This window comes from Protopterus annectens, chromosome 1.part0 (genome assembly GCF_019279795.1).
Source record: "Protopterus annectens isolate FY-2018-M chromosome 1.part0, PAN1.0, whole genome shotgun sequence".
Classification (NCBI taxonomy): Eukaryota; Metazoa; Chordata; order Ceratodontiformes; family Protopteridae; genus Protopterus; species Protopterus annectens.
Window position 1 is genome coordinate 44349591 of NC_056725.1, and position 26127 is coordinate 44375717.

General features: G+C 38.7%; 1 long non-coding RNA gene across 3 annotated transcripts in view; it reads left to right on the top strand.

Annotated features, from left to right (window-relative positions):
- The window catches only part of LOC122810443, a 262826-nt gene extending 241451 nt beyond the window's left edge, over positions 1 to 21375 (top strand). For 2 of the 3 annotated variants that reach the window (XR_006366118.1, XR_006366120.1), the window contains exons 2-3: positions 15738 to 15839; positions 19681 to 21375. This is a non-coding gene — a long non-coding RNA (uncharacterized LOC122810443). Of the gene's footprint in view, positions 1 to 15737; positions 15840 to 18405; positions 18487 to 19680 lie in introns of all 3 variants that reach the window. The other variant, XR_006366119.1, reaches the window with a different exon arrangement.
- The last annotated feature ends 4752 nt before the right edge of the window (positions 21376 to 26127 follow it).

Here is a 26127-nt window from a genome sequence, read left to right on the forward strand (position 1 = left end):
CCAGGGCATTGGAATTTATGAATTCCAAGAACCGTTGCGCAAAGGTGTTGGGACGTGAGTAGTTTTCCCAGTTAATGGCAGGGTAGTTAAAATCACCCAGTATTAGGGTGTTTGGTTCTATCTTAATATTTTCCAGTATGTTTAGAAAGTTGTAGTGAGAATCTTGGGGTATGGTGGGGGATCTGTAGCAAGCTACAATTTGGATTGCAGTCTTACCTAGTGTTAGTTGCACTTGGAGAATTTCAGACACATTGTGTTGGCCAACTAGCCTGGTGGTGTGAATATCCTTGGTGAATATTGACACTCCTCCACCTTTAGTGTTTCGGTCCTGGTTTTGTGGCCGAAAAGTGTGGTAAGAGTTGTAGCCTGGTATTGCAGGGGTGCTCTCTGGAGCCTTGAACCAGGTTTCAGTTACTGCACAGATATCGATGTTCTCCATTTTTAGGAGTGCCTCGAGAGAGTGCATTTTGAGGTTTAGACTTCTAGCATTGAGTAGCATTACCTTCAGATTTTGCATGCTTGTACCTGTTACGGTGGTGGTTTTGTCCTTTGAAGTTTGCCTAAAAAAGGCACTATAGGGGTGGCAAGAGCCTTAGCCAGTAACCTGAATCCCAGGGGCGACAGGTGCAGACCATCTCTGGCAAAGCATCGTGGTCTGTCAATCATGTCATCCCAGGCAGACAGATACTGGATCCCCTTTGAATGACACCATAAGCTTAGCCAATTGTTGAAGTCAATCATTTTATCCTTATATTGTGGTATCATTCTGGGCGAAGGCAGGATGCTACTCAGGGCTAGGGTCATACCTTCCTGGGCCACATGATCCGAGAGCTCTTCCATGTCTCTTTTCATGTAGTCCAGGGAGGTACATCTCAAGTCATTCACTCCAACATGGACAATGACAGAGTCATATTTGTACTTGTTGTGGAGTGACTTGAGTGCATGCGTTATGTGGCGGATCCTGGCACCCGACAGGCAGCTGACTGTAATTTTCTCCTTATTCAACCTGGTGAGAGGGACATCAGTGTGCCGGACTATAGAGTCACCTATGACTAAAGTGTTAGGTACATTGTCTTGCCTTAGGGGCTGTTGCTGGGTGGCACACTGGTGTTGTGAACTATGTGACACATTGGTTGTGATTGGTGTTTGTTTGCGTTTCAGCTTCAGAGGTCTTTGTTGCTTGGGCAGGTTACAGTTAAGGGCCTCTGCATATGTGGATTTAGTGTTGCTATATGTGGGTGTTGGTGGTGCAGGTTTAGAAGGGCTATGTGTTGGTTGAGATGTAGTGTGGGTGTTAACCTTCTCCTCTTGACTGTTTAGCACAATCTTGGGTGGAGAGAGCTTTGCTTCCATTTTGGCTATGTAAGTGCATCTCTCACAGGTTGTAGTGTTGGGTGGTAGGAGGAGAGGGTTGTCTGTGTACATGAGGCAATTGCTGCATTGCCCCAGTATGCCCAGATTCACCAGGTGGACAGGAGAAATCACCAGACTTCCTTGGACCTAGATGCCATACCTTTGTTTATAAGTTGCACAACATTGAATGATTTCCTCACTACTGTAGACATGTAATTGTCAAAGGCTAGATTACTGTCTATGTGTGTCCCCAAGTCCCTAACTGGGTCAAAGCTTAGGGGTGTATTATCAATATGATAGTTAGCAGGGGTGGATGCCTTTCCAAAGGAAATTGTTATATATTTCTTGGCATTTAGTTTTAGTCCCTTGCTCTGACAACAATTGTCTGTTTGTGTCAGCCCTTCCTGGAGAACATTTATGTCGGTGGGGGATTCAATGACAGCTCCTAATTTCCAATCATCTGCAAATTTAGTCAGCCAGAGACCACTAACATTGGGCTTGACTTCAGAGAAGTAAATGCCAAAAATGATTGATCCTAGGACTGATCCCTGAGGGACTCCACTTGTGACTAGCCTCTTTGTAGAGGAGCCTCCCCAATTCTAACTTCCTGGGTCCTGTCTGTGAGCCAACTGGTTATCCACCTGGTGACATCAGGGTTTATACCTAACCTCTTGAGTTTTTCAACAATGCCTGAGTGGGGTATTGTGTCAAATTCTTTGGCCAGGTAAAAGTAGTTTGTGTGAACCATTTTGCCCTCATCCATTGCTTTAGTGGCCTTTTCAAAAAAGTCCAAAATGTTGAGTAGGCATGATCTGCCCTTGATGAAACCAAACTGGGTTGGGTCCAGTGTCTGGAGATTTCCTATGTCATTATTGATCATTTCCATGATAATTCTTTCAATGGCTTTGCATATGAGACTAGTGAGACTTGTGGGTCTATAGTTTCCAGGGACTGTAGATGGCCCACCTTTGTGCAAAGGGATGACTGTTGCTGTTTTCAATTCATGAGGCACAATGCCTGTTTGAAGACTACAGTTAAATAGCAATTCCAGAGGACATGATAGATTATATTTCATGCTATTTAGAAGGCACCCTGAGATATTGTCTGGGCCCATTGATGCAGTTTTGTTATCATTAGAGACAGTATTAAGGACTTGTTCTCCAGTGTTAACAGTGAGAGTTATATTTGATAGCATTTCCTGGGGGAAGGTTAAGGGTGAGAGATGGGTAAAGTTGGAGCTGAATTTGTCAGCCAGTAAGTTTGCTATATGTTCCACTTTTGCTCTTCTTTAATTTCTACAAGTCATTTGGGTTTCTAACACCATGATGGGAATGGACCCCATTCCTAAGTCAAAGTACAATGAAAGATCATAAAATTACTATTCCTTCAGTGTTTGATGTCAGCCGAAAGTGCTCTTTGCAACACCCGCAATGCGCCCAGTAATGACTCCTTCTGCAATTCATATGGGGTTACATGTATTGGTAACATATCTAAATACGATTGTAGATTCTTTTTTATAAGACCCATTGCTCCTACTACTATTGGAACTGTCTGGGTATCTTTCCTCCACATTGCTCTCATTTCTGCCTGCAAATCCTGATATTTTATGACTTTGTGTCGCTCTGTCCTCATGACACTGTAGTGGAGATTTCAATGACCAATACTACTTTTGTCTTCTGTTCATGGACCACTATATCCAGTTTTCTAGCATCTATCTTTTGAACTGTTGGTATAGGTGACTCCATTAACAATGAGCTCTGCACACAACTGTATTGCCTTTTAGACTGTGGATCTAGCTAAAGAATGCCTTGTCATTTTCTTGATCCTGGTTTGGCCAAATTTACCTCAAATTTGGACTTTATTTGTCCTCTGAGTTGCTTGATAAGAGTGCTTTTATCCTGCTGGGTGCTGCACCAACTAATTTTTGCCATGATTTTCTTCCTTCTCTTATACAGCCTACTGATGGGATTCCACCAAGGTGGCTTGTTTTTTGAGTTAGTTCTGTATTTCTTCCTGATGGGAACAGCCGCTTCTATGCTGCTATTAACATGCATGTATAGAGCTTCTATGAACAGTTCCTGTGTAGGCAGAAGTGTTCTCAGTGTTTATGGGGGCTAGAAATTTTGCCAGGTTATCACTTAATAGTAGGAAGTTAGCCCTAGTCAAGAGACCTACACCTTTAGTCCCTGTCTGTGTAGTAACTGTTCTAAATGTGTGGAAGGCATTATAACCTAGCACTGCTGGTGTGCTCGCCATGACTTTAAACCATGTCTCAGTGATCACTGCATTCTCTAGGGTGAAGAGAGCTTCTAGGGAGTCGAGTTTTGTTCAGACTCCTACCATCGAGCAGTAACACCTTTAGATTTTCTTGATTTTGATTTGCTATGCTGGAAGTACTTTCAATTTGGCATTGTTTAAAAAGACAATATGCGGAAGTTCAGTGTTTTAGCTAAAATTTGAAATCCTAGATAGAAGAGGTGCAGACCATCCCTAGCAAAACAGTGCATTCTGTTGACCATCTCCTTCCATGCTGACTCTACCAAGCTCACTGGTGATGAACACATCGCTCCAGAGCTAATGGCAGAACACTTCATAGTAGTTTGGTGCACATGGGCTGCCCCTTTATTGTGCATCCAGTAGCTAAAGGCATCAATGAATGGAGTACCCGTATGTACTACTTGTACTGTTGTACTTAACTTTAATATAGAGAGCTCATTATGATGGGAGGGTAGTTTCTGATCACTTATCTGTAGGTACTGTAACATTCAACTGTTTGTACTAAATTGCCTGGGTATGTGTCAGGATTTGGACACTGACCTCCACCAGCAAACAGATAATATCTACCATACTGAGGAGCAGATCAGGGATGCTCAGTGATCTGTGGTACTGGAGTGAAAAGTTCACAGCTGAGTCACCACCTGCATTCAAGTTTTCTGTTAGTGCAATGTTGCTTTCACAGCTATACTCTTTACAGGGCTGTACACCTATATGGAACCATGTCTCATTGTTTTTCTCTGCCTATGCTTACACTCTAATTTTTGCTATGTACATACATCTCTGTTTTATTTATTTTTTTATTTATTTAACACTTGTTTACCCGGGAAGTTGTACTGGGCAAGTTTGCACATTTTCAGTGGAAGCCCGGGGAGAAAATCTCCACATAATAACAACATAACAGTCAGTATTTTAAACAATAGTGAAACAATCAGAGAAATAATGGAAATAAATCACATAGTAACACATATTATCACAGTTCAAGTTAGCAATAAAGCTAACAGGATCACTTAGTAACAAATATTTTGACAGTTACACTTAGCAACAAGAAATCATTCAATGGAGTAGTGTCTCAGAGATACAATAGCTTAATATACAATGGAGTAGTGTCTCTGAAATGCCTGTTTGGTACTGCAAATTATTATGCTTAATGTTGTTATACTCATAATCACATGGGATCAGTAAGCAAATAGAGTTATAGTGAACATGGAGAATAGGAAGAGAGAGGGTGAGGAGGGGAGAAATGGGTTCAGCCTGGTGAGGAGCAGGACCATAACCAGTTGTCATTTAGGTGGGATTTTAGCAGTTTTTTGAAGTGCATTAGTTTTGCTGTGTTTAGTATGTTCGGGGGTGGAGTTCCATGATTCAGTTATGTAGTTAGAATATAGTGAGTCTCTAAAGCTGTTGCTGGATTTTGTAACTTCGAGTAGTAGGTTTTTTTGAGGATCATAGAGTCCTGCTACTGAGGTGGTTTTGTAATAGGTCCTGCAGGGATGGACATTTGTCAGGTAGGTAAACTATGGAATAGGCTATGGTAAGTTAGTTTAGGGGTAGTAGGTTGGGCAGCTCTAGCCATGTGAATTGTTTCAGAGCAAGACAATGATGGGTTCTGTGTGGCAGGTTAGTGGCAAATCTAGCTATCCTATGATAGCATGATTCAAGTTTGCTTAAGTCTGATTTTTTGTGGTTAGCAAATTTTGGGGAGGCATAAAGTAAAGTGAATAGTAGGTGGGTCCTGGCAATACTTTCTCTAGAAGAATTTGTTAAGAAAGGTTTTATTTTCTAATGGGAACCTAATTTAATGTGGGCCTATTTGATGGCATGAGATATATGTTTGTCAAATTTTAACTTATCATCTAGAATGATACCTAGTAGCTTGGTTTCTGAGGTGGGTTTGATTAGTGTGTGATTGGATGAGGTGATTGTAAAGCCATGGTGGGGGGAGTTTGTTTCGTGACAAAAAAAACAAAAACAAAAACTCCTTTCTCTGTCTCATATCACCTACTTAGAGGCGATCTCTGCTTGACTTATAAAGCCATGTTTGACCCAGCTCTGTTAGAAATGCTACATCTAATGAAATCCAAATCCCTCCACACCACATGCTCCAGAGACCTCAACCTCATTACCACAATCAACAGAACATGCTGGAGGGACAGCCCATGCTATGGGATAGACTTCCCATACATGTCAAACAAAGCACCTCACTGGCCCTCTTCAAGAGAAATCTTGCTGAGTGGATGAGAAATAGAAAATTCACCCCGGGGATCACTCCAGTGGCTCTACTCGACAGAGGCACTAGAAACTAATGTCGGGTGGCACAATGCCAGGGTAATCCTATGGGCTAGGCTTGTAAAGGCTCCAGGGCCATTAGCCTAGTACACACCTATGAACCTATTGGTTAGGGAACAGCATTAGTCTGATTTTGTTGGAATTAAGGGTGAGCTGCTATTTTTTTCTAAGAAAGACTCAATGGCAGTAAAAGATTTCTGAGTATTGTCTTATAGTTGTTTTAGAGAAGGTACAGTGCAGATGACAGTGGAGTCATCTGCATAGTGTAGGATGGAAGCAAGGTTAGTAGCTTTGTGTAGGTTATTGGTCAGAACTGCAAAGAGCAGAGTCCCAAGAACTGAACCTTGTGGAGCACCTACTGTAATGGGAAGTTGGGAGGACAGGTCATCTGCACTGTACCTTCTCTAAAACAACTATAAGACAATACTCAGAAATCTTTTACTGCCATTGAGTCTTTCTTAGAAAAAAATAGCAGCTCATCCTTAATTCCAACAGTCAGATAGGTAATTTTAGAACCAAATGAGAGTGTTTTACATATCTCAAGTGATGCATCATCATGTAGGAGTTGTTTGTGGGACACTGTGTCGAATGTCTTTGACATGTCAAGAAATATTGAGGCAACCATTTGGCCACTATTTTTAGTTGTTTGATATTACTGGTAAATTTTAGGCATGCCGTGGTGGTACTATGACCTGGTCGAAATCCATGTTGTGCATGGGAAAGGAATTTATTAGATAGTAGGTATTGTATCATTTGAGAGTAGATGCATTTTTCTAATATTTTAGAAAAAGGGGATAGTATAGATATTGGCCTATAATTTGACAGTTTTACTGAGGAGCCTCCTTTGTGGAGTGAGATTAAGCAGCAGGTTTTCCAGATTTTAGGTACATACTGTTCGGTGATGGATCTATTGATCAGTATTGAAATAGGGTAGCAGATGATATCAGCTGCTAATTTGAGGTAGTCATTCAGCAGTTTGCCGGTAGCAAGGGTTGTGGGTTTCAGTTGGCTTAGCAATTTCTTTATTGTACTTGTTTCAATGGGTTTAAGAGAGAGTGATGAAGATGAGTCGGTAATAGTAGGGTGGGTGATTTGCTGCAGGCTATTTTTGTTTTTTATGAGTGAGAGGATGGAGTTTATGAAAAATGTGTTAAAGTGGGATGCTATGCTTTCTTCTGTGTTTTTGATATTCGGGGGTGGGGCGGGGTGTGGCCTTGATAGATAAGCTATTTGATGGAAGCCCAGAATTTTTGTGGGTTGTCTTCATAGTTGGACTGAATGTTTGTATAGTACAGTTTTTATCAGCTCTGGTTTGCGGTTTCCAGACATTTCTTAGATGGCAGTAGTTGTCTATGGAAGGTTTTGATTTGTTGGTTATATGTTGATACGAGAGTTTATTTCTTTGTTTTAGTAACTGTTCGGTTTCTTTAGAGAGCTATGGGCAGTTATTAGTTTTTGTTCTTATGTGTCTTATGGGGGCAAGTGTGTTTAGAACATCAAGAAAATACGGCCCAGACCGCAGAATCCTTTATAAACGCATTCTATGAACACCTTCAGGAATGCATGGATCATGCAATCCCAAACAAAACCAAGACCCAATCCTCCAAAGGCAGACGTCCTGTCTGTTGGACCCCAGCCATAAACAAACTATACAATAGAAGGAGGAAGCTACTATATGATAGAGCAAAATCCCAAAAAGGCATCTCTGATCAGTATTAGCAAAAAACTACGGGCACTCATAAAATCGTCTAAGGCCAGCTTCGAGAGAAAAATTGCACAGGACACTAAGGATAATCACAAGGCTTTCTTTAGTTATGTTAGGAACCTGGGTGGGAATTCCCAGATATGCTCAGAATTAGTCCAAAATGACAAAAAATACACCGAACCCACAGACATTGCCAACATCCTAGCTGACAGGTTCAGCGCAAACTTCTCCCCCCCTCCCCACCAAAAGGGCAAATATCTATCTCAGCAGAGTGCTGCCCCCCTGACATCTCAGATGCTCAGGTAAGAGCTGCCCTCTCCAAAGCAAAAAACACAGCATCAATGGGACCGGACGGTGTCCCGGGCTGCGTCCTACATGAACTCCAAGAAGAGCTAAACCCAAATATAAAACTACTGTTCAATCTCAGCCTTACTACAGGATATGTGCCCAAAGAGTGGCGTACAGCAACAGTGGTCCCTCTCCACAAAGGTGGTGCCCAACGGATCCTGGAAACTTTTGCCCCATAAGCCTGACTAGCTTGGTCTGCAAAGCTAAGGAAAGGATCATCATGGACCTCATAAATAAAGATATTGGGGACCTACAGACACTGGATCCTACCCAGTTCGGCTTTGTTAAGGGCAGATCCTGCCCCTTAAACCTGGTTGATTTCTTTGAAACAGTCACCAAGGCCATTGGCGAGGGGAAGGTGGTCCACACAGCCTACCTGGACCTCGCAAAAGCCTTCGATACAATACCCCACTCGGGCATTATAGATAAGCTCACCAGCTTAAATATAAACCCCTATGTCACTAGATGGGTTGCAAACTGGCTCAAGGACAGAACCCACATGGTTAGAATTGCTGGAGCCATGTCAGACTCCAAACCAGTTACAAGTGGCGTCCCACAAGGCTCAGTCCTGGGACCTCTCTTGTTCTGTATATATTTCTCGGAGGTACAGGCCAACACGGAAGGACTGTGGCTGACCAAGTTCGCAGATGACTGCAAACTGGGTGCCATAATCGACTCTCCAGCCGACACAAGCATCCTCCAAAAGGGCCTCATAGAAACAGACAACTGGTGCCAGAGCTATGGCCTCAAGCTAAACGCCAAAAAGTGTATAGTCATCCCCTTTGGCAAAAACAAAGTGCCCACAAATTACCACATAGGTGGTAATCCATTAAGTACAGAAGAAGTAATTAGGGACCTGGGGACCCAAGTTGATAGCAATCTCTCATTTGGCAACCACATGGCCAAAGTGGTTAGAAAAACATTTTATATAGCCCACCTAATCACAAAGGGATTCACATCTAGATCAGGGGAGGTCATCATGCCTCTTTACTCATCCCTCAACAGGCCTGTAATTGAGTACAATGCCCCTTTTGGGATGTACCTTACCAGACCCCTGCAGCAACTGGAAAGACCCCAAAAGTACCTCACCAAGAGGATCAAAGGGCTCAAACAGATGCCATATGCTGCCCGGTTAAAGAAACTACAGCTCTACTATGTGGCATACCGCCTGCTCAGAGGCGATCTGTGCCTGACATATAAAGCCATTTCCAACCCGGAAATAATGGACATGCTGCACCTCAGAAAATCCAAATCCCATCGAGCTACGCGCTTGAGAGACTTGAACCTCAGCACTGAAATAAATAGGACATGCTGGAGGGACAGATTCATAACCCAGAGGCTCCCTTCACTCTGGAATAAAATCCCAGTCCAGGTTAGGCAGAGTCCCTCATTGACTCTGTTCAAGAGGAATCTTGATGAGTGGATGGGAGATCGTAGGTTTACCCCGGGTATCACTTCTGTGTCACTGTTAGATAGAGGCACAGTATACTAACCTCGAAAAAGGGCATAGCAAAATTAATTTAAAATGGGTGGCGAAAGCCAAACACACTCTGGCTAGGCTTATAAATGCCCTAGGGCAGATAGCCTAGTATGAACCTATGAACCTATGAACCCAAGAAATATGTTATTGAAATAATTGACTGCTGCATCTACTGGGAGGTATTTTAATAGGGACCAGTTACAGCTTAGTAGTATTTGTTTAAAGGTGTCTATGAAAAAAAATTTTGTATTACGTATTTGTTTATATGATTTTGGTTTTGTGAGTGAGCTATGGTGTCTTAGGAAGGTTAGTAGGTGGCCACTTAGGCTGTCAGGCAGACAGCCTGAAAGGTGGATTAGAGAGGGTTTGTTAGTGAGGGTCCAGTTGAGAATGGATTTTTTTGTTGCTGGTTTTGTCAATTCTAGTGAGTGAATGAATCAATTGGGTGAAACCATGTAGTGTGATATGATTTGAGGGGTTATCTGATGACTAGGTTTGCCAATCAGTATTGAAATCACCAACTAGTATAGTTTCTTGGCTAAATGTGGCTGAGGCCCATGAGAGAAGGTTTCCTATTGTGGAGTGGTTGTTATTTGGTGGTATGCATACAGCTAGTAAGATGATATGTTTGCTGTTATTGATTTTTTAGACGTGTTGCTAAGAGTTCTGTGTTACCTCTACCTGGGACTCTTACCTGCAGTTTTTCAAAACTAAGGGGGTCTTCATATAGAATTGCTACTCCTCCACCTCGTTTTTGTCGTCCTGTTATGTCTGAGAATATTGTAGCCAGGGGAATGATTTCATTGTTGTTTATGTGACGTTTAAGCCAGGTTTCAGTTAGTATGGCAATGTCAGCTGTGTATAGAGATAGGGTGGTGTGGAGTTCACATATTTTGTTTAAGAGATTTCTGAGGTTTTTATTTAGGAGAAGGATGTCAGAGCTCTTTCTGGATTTGTTGGATAGTAGAGATGAAGTTTGAGTTATTGTTGGTTTGGAGGAATTGTCTGTGATGGCTGTGTTTTGTTGGGTGAGAGTAGGACCAGGGTTGAGGTGTATGTCTCCACATAAATGAAGAATAGTTTTTTACTTGTACTTGGGGAGGAAATCTTTGGGAGGTATTAGTGGTTGTTTTAGTGGTATTAATGAGGGGGTAGCATGGTGGAGGTATCTATATGGGAATAGTTCAATATTTGTGTAGTTGTAGATGTGGGGTTCTATGTAGAAGTTAGAGAAATCAGATAGAGGTGGGTTTGTTAAAAGATAGGTGGGGGATTTTAAGTAGATTATGGGAGGGTTGTTAGGTATTTTTAGGGAGAGAGCAGTTAGTAGTAATGGGATGAATAGTATGTGTAAGAGAAGCATGTTTGAGTATTGGGTTTTAGGAGGGGGGTTAGTGGAAGGGGGAGTGGTGGTATGAGTAGTGAGGTGATGAGAAAAGGATGTAGTTGAGGCTTTGAGAAGCTGGGGAAGGAATAGATAGGGTTGGGATGATAATATACAATTACGAGGTAGGAAGTCCTGATTAATTAGTGACTTGTGATGTGGAAGACAGTGATTGGTTCAGGATGTGTGGGGAGAGTGGATTGGTTAGGATAAAGTGATGTGGGGATGGGTGGGCATGGAGTTAGGGTAGGGGAGTGGAGTGAGCCCAAGTGCAACAAGGGTGAACGTAGTGCAGAAAAAACTATCAGCTGCCTTAAACTAGTCTGAAGGAATGCTGAGCCATTGTGGAGGGTTAGAATAATAACAACGACATGTTCTACACAGAATTAAGCTATTGAGTTAGGGGTGCACTACACTTTGTTATCAGGTATATAGTAATGCTTGTTTTTCTTTTCAGTTTAACCACTTTACTTCACCCTGTAAGTTGTAGAGCTAGCATAACAAAAGCAATACTGTTTTGTGACTGAGATGTGTTTGTAAAAAATAATCTTAGCTTTTTGAAAAATAACCTTGGGTATGGGCACTCCACCCGACGAAACAAGCAGCTACACAAAGGGGATTTTAAAAATGGCTTCTGTAGCTTAAGAAAGCTAGGTTAGGCTGTAATTAGTCCTGTGGGGAAGGGGGAGGACTAAACAGACCAGAAAAGTTGTGGATAGTCAATAGTATGATGAAAAGGGCTGGCTGTGATGTGCAAGTCTACAGAAACAATCAGGAACGGCAATAGGTCCTTTGGACTTACTTGTTTTGCATAGCTTTCTTATTAAAATAAAATAAACCACATTTACCAAGGAGTATGTGGGATTTAGAAAGACCAGAATTTATAAAAAAAGGGTTTAGTAGTAGTAGAAAAACAGCAAATAGTTAAACAGCATAAAAAGGAAGACTGCTGTTAGGAAGCACAGGATGGGGGAGAGGGGCAGGGCAGCTAACATCCGCGGTGGAGTGGTTTAGTTAAAAAAAAATAGAATTAAACAAGGGCTAACAATTAACAATTTTGTTCAGAGGATAAAACATACTTTTTGTATCTTTTGAAAATAACACTGATCCTGAGGTTGCCTGGTTCAGTTAAAGAATGCTGCAGGCCTGTAGTTCGAGTTTGGGGGGGGGATCCAGGGAAAAGTAATTTAAAAGAGTGAGTTTCTGTATCTTTTGAAAGTAACACAGATCCTGAGGCTGCCCAGTTCATAGGTTCATAAGTAGGTACTAGGCTACGGCCTATATAAACCAAGACAAATGGTACCCTGGCTTTTGCCACCCAAGAAAATTATTTTCCTGTGCTCCTGTCAAGCAGTGCTACAGAAGTGAACCCCACGGTGAATTTCCTATCTCTCATCCAATCATCAAGATTTTTCTTGAAGAATGCTAATGAGGAGCTTTGTTTGATATGGATAGGTAGTTTGTTCCAGAGTATGGGAAGTCTCTGGTACAGGAATCTATCCCTCCAGCATGTTCTGTATATTGTGGTGACAAGGTTTAGGTCCCTAGAGCATGTAGCTCGGAGGGATTGGGATTTCTTTAAGTGGAACATGTCCAACAGCTCTGGGTTTGACATAGCTTTGTATGTTAGGCAGAGATCGCCTCTGAGTAGGCGATATGCGACAGAGTAAAGCTGGAGTTTTTTGAGACGGTCTGCATAGGGCATTTGTTTGAGGCTGGTAATCCTCTTTGTGAGGTATCTCTGTGGCCTTTCCAGTTGTTGTAGATGTCTTGTGAGGTACATACCAAAAGGGGCATTGTAATCTATAATGGGTCTAATGAGTGATGAGTAGAGGGGAACAATGACCTCTTTTTTCCTGGATGGGAAACTTTTTGTGATGAGGTGTGCCACGTAGAAGGGTTTCCTGACTACTGTGGTGATGTGTTTATCAAAGGAGAGACTACTCTCTACCTGTGTTCCAAGGTCTCTTATCATACTTTTGGTGTTAAGTAGACTACCGCCTCTGTGGTAGTTGATGGGTACAGAGTTTTTACCAAAAGGGATGACAATGCACTTTTTGGCATTGAGCTTGAGGCCATGGCTTTGACACCAGGCATCTGTCTCCGTGAGGCCCTTTTGTAGGATGTCCACATCGTTAGAAGTTTTGATTATGGCTCCTAGTTTGCAGTCATCTGTGAACTTTGTTAGCCAAAGACCTTCTGTTTTAGCCTGTACTTCAGAGAAGTAGATACCAAACAGGGGAGGACCTAGGACTGAACCCTGTGGTACTCCACTTGTCACTGGTCTGAAGTTGGATTTAGAGTCTGCTACTTTCACAGTGTGGGTTCTGTAAGTGAGCCAGTTGGCAACCCATCTTGTGACAGGGATTTATACCTAGTTTAGTGAGTTTATCTATAATTCCAGAGTGGGGGATGGTGTCAAAAGCCTTGGCGAGATTTAGATAGGCTGTGTTCACACATCTTATCACCTTATCCTCATGTACAGCTTTGATGACCGCTTCAAAGAAGTCTATCAGGTTTGGGAGACATAATCTGCCTTTTACAAACCTGAACTGGGTAGGGTCCAGAGTTTGGAAATTACCAATGTCATTGTTTATAAGTTCCATGATGATACGTTCCATAGCCTTGCAGACCAGGCTTGCCAGGCTAATGGGGCAGTAATTCCCAGGGTCCGTGGTGGGTCCCCCTTTGTGGAGTGGGATAACCGTTGCTGTTTGCCATTCAGTGGACACAAAGCCAGAGGTGAGGCTATGATTGAACATGGTACTTAGGTGGGGTGCCAGTTCGTTCTGTAGTTCATGTAGAACGCAGCCTGGGATGTTGTCAGGTCCCATGGATGCTGTGGTCTTGGCTTTGGAGAGTGTGTTTTTTACCTGTGCAGCTGTGATTACAGGAACTTTGCATTCTTCTGGTATAGAGATGGGCCCTTTAGGCGATGAGAGAGAGGTAAAGTGAGCACTGAACCTATCTGCCAAGATGTTGGCAATATCAGTTGGTTCTGTATATTTAGTGCCATTGTGCTGTAACTCAGAGCAGATCTGAGTGTTGCCATTGATATTCTTGACATAGCTATAGAATGCTTTGTGGTTGTCTTTAGAATCAGTGGCGATTTTGTTTTCGTAACTAGCTTTGGAGGATTTTATGAGGGATCTCAGCTTTTTTCTGAGGCTGACCTCCAATCATGGGATTTTACTCTTTTTTGCAACAGTTTCTTTCTTCTGTTGTAGAGTTTGTTTATGGCAGGGGACCACCAGATTGGCTTCCTTTTTTTGGTGGATAGCATCTTGGTTCTGTTAGGGATTGCATGATCCATGCACTTGTGTAAGTGCTTATAAAGTGCAATTGTATAGGATTCAGTAGTCATACCTCTATTGTCCATCAGCATGGGTGTCGTGAAGTTTGCCACTTCTGTCTTAAGAAGTGTGAAGTTGGCTTTGGAGAAATTTTTTACGGTGGTTTCCCTAATGGGGGAAGTTCAGTTAAAGTGCACCGCAGGCCAGTAGTTCAAATTTGGGGGCATTCAGGGAAAAGTAATTTAAAAGACAGAGTTTCTGTATCTTTTGAAAATAACACTATTCCAGAGGTTGCCCTGTTCAGTTTAAGAGTGCTGCAAGTTAGTAGTTTGAGCTTGGGGGGATCCAGTAAAAAGTAATTTAAAAGAGTGAGCTTAGGTATAAGGATTCCACCTGATGAGACAAGCAGCTACACCAAGGGGATTTTAAAAATTGCTTTTTTCTGTGTGCTCACATTTCCAGAAATGTAGTAGTCTAAGATGTTTTATGTGTCTTGCATACTATATATAGTCATTTATGCCTGTATGTGTCATGCACTTACATTTATTTTCAGTGTAATGTGAACACATGTATAATTTTTGATACATGTAGGCTGGTATTGTTCTAGATATCCTCTCACCTTAATTCAATTGATTATGGGTGACTATATATTTTTAAAATATATACTGCTAATCTTTAGCATTTTATTTTGTGATGCTACTACTGACCTAGTGTATTTTGTGTGTGCCTTAAATATTTGTTGTTCTTATTACTAAATGTATATTCTTATTGTACTTAAATTTTTATTAATATGTCTTGTAGTTTAGTTTTATGTATGGAGCTTTTCTCCCCGGGCCTCTACTGAAAATGGACATATATCCAGCTAGACTAGCCCGGTAAACAAATGTAAAATAAAAAATAAATAAAATAAATATACAATGTGCTTTCTAATTAAATACATCTGTGTTTCTTTCTTATGTAGCAAAGTGCTGTTTATCAGTATGTACATTGCACAACTAATGAATGTGTGGTATGGACAGTGTAAGTGTGCCTGAGGATAGCATAGTTCGGATATACAGTATGCCTACACAGCTTAGTATACATATATCTGTATACATGTATATACAACTATATGCATATATCTGTGTACATATATGCACAGCTATATATGCATACATCTGCTTACATGTACACACAGCTATAAATGCATATATCTGCATGCGTGTATACACAGCTATATATGTATAACATGTATACACAGCTATATATGCATATATCTGCGTACATGTATACAGAGCTATATATGCATATTTCTGTGTACATGTATACAGAGCTATATATGCATATATCTGTATGCATGTATACACAGCTCTCTCTCTCTATATATATATATATATATATATAGAGAGAGAGAGAGAGTAAGTGTTACTGCCTTAGGATTGTTTGTACCTACTGCAAGCTCTTCTGACAGGGCTTTACATACTGATAGATGTTATTTTTCTTGCTTTTCAAGCAAAGAGGAATAGGCTGGCCACTGTGTAATGTACTATTACTGGTTGTTTCCACCTCTGTTAATTTGAGAGTGATATTATGTTTGCCTAAATATCTATATCTGTTAATTTTGCATCACAGGAGTCTTTAGAAGAGGAGAAGGAAAATCAGGGATGAATATCTCAACTTTATGCATTATGACATGACCTACCACCACAAAAGGAAGAGATGACAATCTACCAGGTTGGATTACTGTGTTGGAACCTGATGTATAAGACCCATTTTCAACATAAACTGCAGTGTACAGTGGATGGGTGTTTATTAGGATGGTGATTCCCAGTCAGCAGGAGTTGCTACATATTGTCTTGATTGTCCTACAGGCATTTGAGACATGCATCACTACTGACTGATATGAATAAGGTGTTTTATGACTACCTGCATTACACCTACATGTATCTAACTTAGTACCTTTGCTACTTGCTTTGGTTAGCAGTTGGCTGTCCACCATATCCCAATTCAATTTGCTTTGTCCATGCATGTTGTCACAACATAGCTACTTGGTTAGTACCTCTGATGACTGCCTTTATGCAACTGTCACTTTAAAAGTAGGACATTGTTTTATAATGTTTATATTACATTAGACTTTTATCATATTTATGTACAATTAGTTTATTTCAGTCCAGACATGTACAGATTCAGTATGTAATTGCACTAATGTGGCCACATTTAGAAATATAAGTACATTATAGCCATTCCTATATTAGACCTGTAGTATATGCATACATGGCCATTGAAAACATCCCTCCCTCATGGTTGTAATTCATCACTAGTTCATTGTCATGGTGCTCTCACCAACATCAGACATTATTTGTCTCCACATTTACTTACTTTCCTATCCTAGTTATCCTCACTCCCACCCCTTTTGTCTTATACATTGCATCTGTCAACTTTGTCTTGTCTTATTTGGCTGGGTTTATCATTTATCTCATACTTTATTTTTATTGCCCCCTCCCCATTCTAATATACAGAAATTGTGCCTTGGCCTAACAGAAATATTTAACACTCCCTACCATGAATGCTTCACCTTAGACTGCCACATATCACATTCCTACTTTGTGTTCCTTAGCCCCATTCCTTTTCTCCTATTAACCCCCCCCAGACTTGGTGGTGTAATGCAGTGCACATTGTGCCCCTGATACCCATGACTGGCACTGCTAGCTACATTTGTTGCACTACATGAGGTGGGCAACACAACATAGTCTGTTTTTTTGTTCTTTGTGCTGTGGCCAGCTGCACACTTTTAACATGCAACTGTTGACTTGCAGATGTGTTCTATTCTGGTCTACTTTAAAACGTCAACTTACCGTAGCATCAACTTGCAAATTAGCAAGACAAGAACACTGAAAGTTCACAATGCTGAACTCCTGGAATGTTGCAATTTAACTCCAGGAAAGTAACCACTGGGCCACCAATCACTATAATACAAATTGAAATAAACTAAATCCACCAATGTGGGAGGCTTCACCCTCCCATACCTCCATAACTAAATATACCAAATCCAAGATCACACTACAGTGGAGAACAGGGCAAAGGTCACCATGGTGGCCCAGTGGCTACTTTTCCGGAGTTAAATTGCGACATTCTGGAAATTCGACATTGTGAACTTTCAACATTCTCATCTCGTTGATTTGCAAGTGGACACTCCAGTAAATCGACATTTTAAAGGGGACCCATTCTATTCATACACTTCTTTATGCTACAAAAATTTGCAAAACTACAGGTAATAGATGCATTTGGATGGTTTCACAGCAGAGTGCAGAAAGTAATTTTAACTACATACATGTAATTATACAAAATGGAATCAATGATTTTAAATAGTCACCCTTAAATCACATGAAAAATATTATCCTTGACATCCTGAAAATTGTTGAAACCAGAAATATTAAATTAGTGCTTAAAGATTTTATATCATCACTGTATGGAATAATTGTCATTATACTAAATCGCATCAACACTAAGCAATGGCAACTTTGCAATTTATTTGATTCAAATTATAACATTCTGCAAACACTGTGTAGAGGATTTTACAATATTCTCAAATAATGGTATACATTAAGTCATTACTGTGGGTCTTTTTTAAGTGCTAAAATGATTGTAGTAGTTAAACATTATTGTAGCTAAAGGACAAAAACAAGAGAGAGCATTGGAAGAACTGGAAAATAAAGATCTAGTAATACTATAAAAGGAATATTATTGCAACACAGCAAGCCTTGGGAACAAACACAACAAATTATTCAGTTTAAATAAAAAATAAGTATATGACTGTGTCAGTTTTTGGGGCATGGAGTTGACAAGACATTATTTTTGATGGCTTTAATAAGTTTGGAAGTTTACAAACAGTAGAGGTGGTGAGTACTATTACTGTTATTACATAATTCTATTAATACTAATTAGATGAATATTGACCAGAACTTGAAAATTACTGCAACTGACATTTCAAGGTTATTGAGTAAAGACAAAGTATACATTATTGTAAGTGACAAAACTCCCTCAATGAATGATGAAAACCATTATGATTTGGGGTAAATTACTAGATTCCCAAAATGTATCTTTAATTGGTACTTTAAACTATTTGAATATTAACTGGGAAAATTATGTTGGGGAGACATCCTTTGAGATGGATTTTTTTGGATTTATTAATAATTTTACTCAGTTTATTAAAGGTAAATTGTAGAGTAAAATACATTGGACATTATTGCTACTAATGCTGGTAACATAATAACTAATGTCTATATTAATCTACCTTTAGGCACTTCAGACCATAATTCCTTGTCATTTGACATTCAGGATAATAGAACACCAGTGTGTACACGTGAATTTTCGAACTATGGTAAGATGAAGTACAAGTTATTAAAATGTAGTCTGCTGTCAACAGATTGATCAAACGTCAGTCTATTAAAAATGAGGAATTTGGATAAAAATGTTTGCAAAATGTTCTCCCAAGGCTATTGAGTGTACTTAAGAGGTATCTAAATGTTTCTCAAAAGCCATGAATTTTCTATTATGGTAGAGTGCTAAATTAATAAGGCAACACTGAAAGCAGAATAAGTCTTTCCAACTAAGAATTTCCATCTAGCAAAAATAAATCTAAGTTAAATAGGATTTTTAAGGATTTTCAAACTATTATAAAAAGTGAAAAAAAACAAGTTTGAAGTAAAACTAGTGAGGTATACAACAAATAAATATTGTATTATAAATACACTAATTCTGCAACCAAATCCTTTTATCATATCAATTCATGTAAAACCAATAAGAAATTAATGAACAAATCATATCATATTGCCAATGAATTTATTAAGAAATTTGTAAATAATTGTTCTACAAGTAGAACTCAGCTGACATTAACTTCTTTTATTGAAAATCCTATCTGTGTCCTAAATAACACTTGAGACATTACAAAATACAATTAATAAAATCAGACCAAATTGTTCAGGACAAACAGCTATTCTGACCAAATTGTGTGCAGTATTGTATCCTATACCCTATAACATTGTCATAAAGTTTCTTAGAAATAATCAAATATTACCCTGATGTGCAAGAATGGAAAAAGGAGATAAGTATTTACCTATAAATTTCTTTAATTAGACATATCCAAAGCTTTTGGTAGACCTTCTCATTCATCTATAATTAATGTTTTGATACCAAACAATAAAAATTCACAAATTGATATTTAGTTAAATGGATTCTTAATTGACTTAAAGGGAGAATACAGTCAGTTTTAATACAAGACATCAGCTCGGGGAAAGTTCCTGTGTTAACTGCTGTCCCTTAAGGTTCAACCTTGGGGCCTGATCTGCTTAATTTGATATTTGCTTCCATACCAATTAACAAATGTTGCTGCATAAGTAATTATGTTGATGAGTATAAAATTGAATTTGTAATAACTGATGTCTGGGATTTTGTCAACATCAACAATTACATTAGCAAGGAAGCAGCCTGAAGTTTTAATCATGTTTGTATTTTAACTCAAATAAATGCAAAGTTATATATTTTGGTAAGCCATCAAATTTTTTTTTAATTTTAGATGGTCAAGGTTTGGAGGAAGAAAATGAGTATTGCGACTACGGAAGAAACATAACATCCAAATACTCATTCAGCAAACATGTCATTAAGATTTCCTCAGCCATATGAAGACAGTCTAAATTACTATTAAAAAAATCTATCTCAGATATAAAGATTGTGTGGTCTCAGTTTACAAAACCTATGTACAACTTATTATTAAATATAATAATATGTTCTGTAGTTATACATAACATTTTGTTATATGTTCTGTAGTTATACAACTGGACACCTAATTACTTTAGAAACAAGTCAAAGAAAATGTACTAAAATGGTTTCTTTATTCAGTGGTTTGAGTTGCTCTGAATGTTTCAATGATTTAATGATTGGAGATTCAAACTAAGAGCCGACTTAAGTCATTTAAGAGTTTACCTGATCTCAAAACCCATAGTTCAAGTTTGCAAACTATAAACATCTAAATTGTATATAAAGGGCTTTAATTCATCCACAAATTTAACAAATAGAGGTAAGGAATTCCATAATCTGCCAGCCCTTACCTGAACAAAAGTAGACTTTAACCTTGAATTAACTGAAGCAATCTTGACCACTCATTTGTTATTTCTTGTCTGAAGCTCATGACTAATAAATGACTAATACATTCTATTTCTAACATTGCAGTAGGATAATCACCATGCAAACATTTATAAACACTGCCCTTAAAAATCTGTAGACTATGGAACAGAGGGTTAAGTTCCTAAGACTACCTACATAAGTCTTTGACTCATAGCAGTTTATTTATCTTGTCAACATTTTCTGTATATGCTGTAATGACTTCATTTGTTTGATGTTATATGAGCAAAATGATCCACCATATTCATTATTGGACAAATACTAGTACATTTTGATACAGAGTATGTCTGTTTATTAAATGAAACTTAAATCTGAAGTACATAAAAGCAATATTAAAGAGATATAAAAAGGCAGATATTTTTGCTCTATATGGATGATCAATACAGGGAAGAAAATACATGCTAAATATTTCCACAAATTATTTGAAAGTGACAAACTTAAGGAGATCAGAGCCATACAGTTCATAACGTTATGAGATCTAAGCTGAATTTACTAAACAAATAGTAGTAAAACTGCGTTATGTGCATTTTTATTTAACACATAACTGATTCACAATAAAGAGGTATAACATTTTTGTGCACAAAATATTGAATACCTACATTTAATCAATTGTTTTTGTTTTTGTTTTTCCAGTAGGATATAATTTGATTTTTAGAAACTAGGTAAATAAGTGTCAGTAATGTGATATTTTTTCTTTAAATAATAGTCCATATAACTGAATTCAGATTTATGAAGCATCTTCTCAACCATCTTGTTTGTTATAAATGAAAAATTATAGGGTAATTGTATTGCATTTTGCCTTTAAAAAATTCCTCATGCTAACTCCTTTCTCTAATTAACATATTTGAACCCATTTGTAAAAATTCTGATGTTGGTTATGATTTCTTTCAAAATGTGAAGATCTCGCCGGAGGCATTTTCAGGTACGAATTTGGAAAGGCTCTTCGAAGTCTATTCAATTTATAGACTTTACCTAACAGATGATTTCTCCCTATACAGGTACAAATTTCAGATCCACAGGGGATTTGCCTCTTTATTTTCATCTGAATTGTTGTGAATAAGGGCTTTAGATCACAGTTTCCATAGCTATTTTAAATAATATCAGCCAATATAAAGCTTTTTCATTTTTATTTTTAAATACTTCAATTTATTTTCATCAAATGTCAATATATGTATATATATATATATATATATATATATATATATATATATTAAGCCAAGATATCTATATAGCTCAAATATTTCAAATGTTTCTCCCTTTAAATACCATGTAAATGTCATTCTTTCTAATTAAAATAGTAAAGTATCACTTTCTTCACATTAATTTTAATCTTATATTCCTTTGCATTATATTTCAAGATTATTAAGTGCTTTTTTAATCCTGTGATGCTTAGTGTAAGCAGTAATAGGTCATCTGCATAGTACTGCACAGGAATTGTTTCTTCCTCGATCTTTGAAGCAGCCATCTCTTCTCACTGCAAATGTTTTATTTTATATATATATATATATATATATATATATATTACAAAGAGCCAGGGTGCCAAAATGCACTCTCACATAATTCTTTTGTTCACATGGACTATTTGGAGTATTTAGTTTTTAGATATTACTTTAAATCAGACCGGTTTGTTACTATGTAAGTCTATGATTGTTATTTGATTACTCTAATTACCTTTCGTTACCACAATCTCCCAAAGTATTTGTCTATCTGCATTGTCAAATACATTTAAAGCATGAAGCAGAGAAAATAATTTTATTTCATAAGTGTATAGTTTTCAATGAAATGTTGAAGAGAAAAGTAGGCCATTTGAGATGACATATTCACTTGTTTCTGCTAGTAGTTACATACTGTCCAAATTAACATTTTATTTCTTCTATTGATTGTACTTGAACTCACTCGGAGTATTGCTGCTGCATTGCTGCTTGTACTGATTGTTCCACTTTTATGGATATTGAATTTGTTGCTCTCATTTACTACCCTTGAACTTATATAATTAGACTATCTGATTTAAGTTTGCAGCTTGTTAGTGATTGTATTACTGTTGCCGTATAGTATTGTTTCTTTTACATTCTGTGCCCTTATTTATACTGCTACTATTACTTAGTCTATTTAGAGTCTACTAGTGATTTTATCCAGAATCTTATATTCTTGCATACTTTAGCCGCATCCCATAGTAACATAATTTTTAGTCTAATTCACTATACCCTTCTGTTTTACACCTCGTGTAGGTTATTAAGCTATCTTGTTTTTGCATACTGTTTTAACTGCACTAGCCATTATGGAATCTCAGCCAGCTCATGCCCCCTCTGTAGCAAACTTGATAGTAGTAGACATTCTGAAACAAAAACAAAGACATGTAGGGCACAGGAAGTGGTAGAGCTCAAATCCCTTTTACGTGCTTTTGTTTCTGGTTGTCCGCTGGTGGGGCACTGATATTCTTCCTTGTTTTTTGGTAATAGATATTCCGAGGCAGTATAGTAATTGCCTCATGCTTACTGAAAACCCTTTATTGCTACCACACAATACATACCTCAAAGAATTACAAATGTGCATATTCCAAGCCCTTAAGGCCCACTGACACCACCCACATTAATGCTTTGGTAACAGAATACTCAGACATGCAGACACCACCATCACAATTTAGGTTAAGATTGGATGATGGTTAGAGTTCTTTCTGGAGTCAGGAGTCAAGAACTAGGGTGTAATAGGGGCACTTAGATCTCTCTATGCTGACATATATGATAATGACCTGCTAATGAACAAAGTGGAGGTGAATGACTTCAGGTCCACTACCCTGAGAGACATGCAGATGGATATCACTGTTCATGCTATGCATGTGTCTGAGGCAAAAAAGACAATAGTCTTGAGTTATAGTTTTGCTGTCTCACAGAATGATGCCAAGATTCAAGGATACGCTAATTAGCTTTAGTATTTAGCAATGCAGCTTGTTTCTGGGGACCCTCTATGTGTCAGCCTGGAACAAACTGGCTTGAAACCCTTCCTGATTTGCATGTAATGGTCTATATCTCTCTCTTACCATAGTTCTTGCATTCTGGCTAAATCCTTTGATGCATGTGTAGTGCCTTTTGTAGACAGTGTCTGTCTCCTGGACATTTCCAGCCTGACAAAATCTAACTGAAAATGCATTAAGGTGTGTCTAGTCAATGCCAGGGCCTTAACAAAAAATGCCCCAAACTCGAGGCCCTTCTGCAGTTTGAACACATTAACATATATGTAGTTACAGAAACATGGTTTAAAAAATTAAAACCCCCACTCTATTACTGTGTTTTGTGCCTGTCATGTATTTTGACCTATTTATCAATTGCAGGGGCATATTAGTATTTGTCAGAGGCAGTATCAGTTCTTGAATGATTCCTTAGGACCCCAAATTTTAACTCTTAGATGTACAAATCACCATAAACAGGATTAATTACCATTTCATAGTTATCTATAAAACAACTGCTACACCTCCACCTAAACACAGTATCTATGTCGTAGCCAAAAACCCCATTAATCCCAAAACCTTTTTGTCAATAAACTGGCTGACCAACACTGCTAATGGTCAGCATACTCAATATATCACTGACATTTTAAATGTTAACTTTTTTTGCATGCCTCCATATGTGTCATCCTTTCTCATTAAACCAGACAACAAAACAGCATCTTTTCCTTTAAAATTGGTGGAATTTCCCCAACAAATGACTTTGTGTTTAGAGACTTATCAAAAACAAACCTTCTATGATTAGTTGTTAACCTAAATAAATATTACTATTCACTTCCTCTGACAGACCCCATTGCTAAAGCCATCACCTAGGTTTTTGACTTCTACTCCCACTTATCTAGTATTAATAAGGCAGCCTCTACCCTCTACAAATATAATCAAGTAAAAACAACAAGATAAGACCACCAGGGCTCTAAAATCTAGTTTTATTCACGAATAAATAAGTAAGCTCTACAAATATACTGAGAAATTTAAAATCATAGCTCTATATTGGAATAACTGTAAAATAATATATATATATATATATATAGAGAGAGAGAGAGAGAGAAAGAAATGGCTTGTTAATTATAAATGTCCGTAGTGGTTCCCAGTTGCAGTAGCTTAGGATAGTATTTAGGTATCATGGGTTAAGGTTACAGTCATCTCGTACAAATTTGTAGACTACTGGTTTGGGGTAATTGGAGTGTTTGTAGAGTAGGAAGGTGGGGAGATGATCACTTAGGTCATCTGGGAGACAGCCTACTGTATAGTTTTGTTTGGGATAGTTGGTCAGTGTCCAGTCCAGTATGGATTCTCTTTGTTTTCTCATCTATTCTAATTGGTTCTTCAATTAGTTGAGAGAACCCATATAGATAGATATGAGTAGAGGGGCTGCTGGAGTTACAGGCTGCCCAGTCAGTGTTAAGGTCACCTAGTAGGATTGTTTCCTGAGGTAGATTGCCCTTTGTCCAGTGTAGGATGTCTTCTATTATGAGTGAGTTGTTGCCTAGAGGTATGTAGCAGCATATTATATTGATATTCTTGGTGTTTCTTATGGATAGGACAGAAAATAGGACTTCAGCATTTTGAAAAGTGGGTGGTGTGGTGTGCAGGAGCTGGAAGTTAAGGGTGTTTTTAAAGAGAATGGCTACTCCTCCTCTTTTCCTGTTTGTCAAATCTAAGTGTATTATACCCTTGGGGAAGAAAGTCTTCATCTTGATACTGGGTTTAAGCCAGGTCTCTGTAATGGCGAGTATATCAGGGTTGTAGTGGGCTATGAATGCATGTAGGTCTGCTAGCTTGTTGGTAATACTTCTTATGTTGAGATTTAGGATTAGCAGGTCAGTTGTTTGTCTGGCTGAGAAGGAACCTGGATTTGGGTGAATGTCACCAGAGGTTAGCAGAGTCTGTAGGAGTGTCAGTATGTGTTTTTTAATATTAATTGTTTGTGAGCTTGGTCTATGAGAGTTTTTCTTAGTGTGGTGAGATGGTGTCATTTGTTAGTGAGTAATATGTAGTTGTAAGATTTATGATTGTAGGGCAGATGTAGAAGTGTGAGTGGGTTTGAGAGGGTGGGCTAGTGTGGGTAGTGTGATAGGAGTAGTTCTGCAGTGGTAGGTCTGTTTCTAAGGAAGTTAGGAAGATTAGCGATAGTAGAGCTAGTGATAGGGATGTGAGTGTGGGTAACATGATACTACTTTGGGTGAGTAGTACAACTAGGATTCCTGGTTGGTTGTGTGTGAGGATAGAGGTGTGTTGTCTGGGAATGTGTTGCTGGGAGTGGGATCAGTGTGGGATGTAACTGGATTGGAAGGTGAGAGGAGGTAGGATGAGTGGGTTGGGCTAGTTAGCAAATTGGGGGTTGGACTACTGGTCAGGTGATTAAAGGTTAGAATAAAAGTAGAAGTATTAGGGGCGGGTGGAAATAGGGGGCAGGGAGGGGAGCAGAGCACGCCTAAGCACAGCGAGGGCGAGCGAAGCGGGCTAACACTGACTCCAAGTGTTTCTTTAGGCTTTGGAAAGTATGCAGTGTTAGCTTAAATGGTTAAATATTAAACTGAAATTTCAACGGTAATTTAAACTGTATGTTTGCACTAAGTTATAGACTATGTTATGGGCACAGAGTATAATTTTCTGACATTCTTAAAAGGATAGGGTTAGGAGGGTGGCCTAATGGTTAAGGTGTTTGTCTTACAAACACAAGGTGCAGGGTTTGAGTCTCACAGGGGATAATTGTCTAGGCTTAAAATGGATCACAAGGGCAGTTAGCCTAGTACTAATCTAATCCAGGAGTCCAGGGAAGTAAATAGTGTGGGAAGAAATAGCCAAGGAATTGTTTTGGCTAGGCCTGTATAGGCCCTA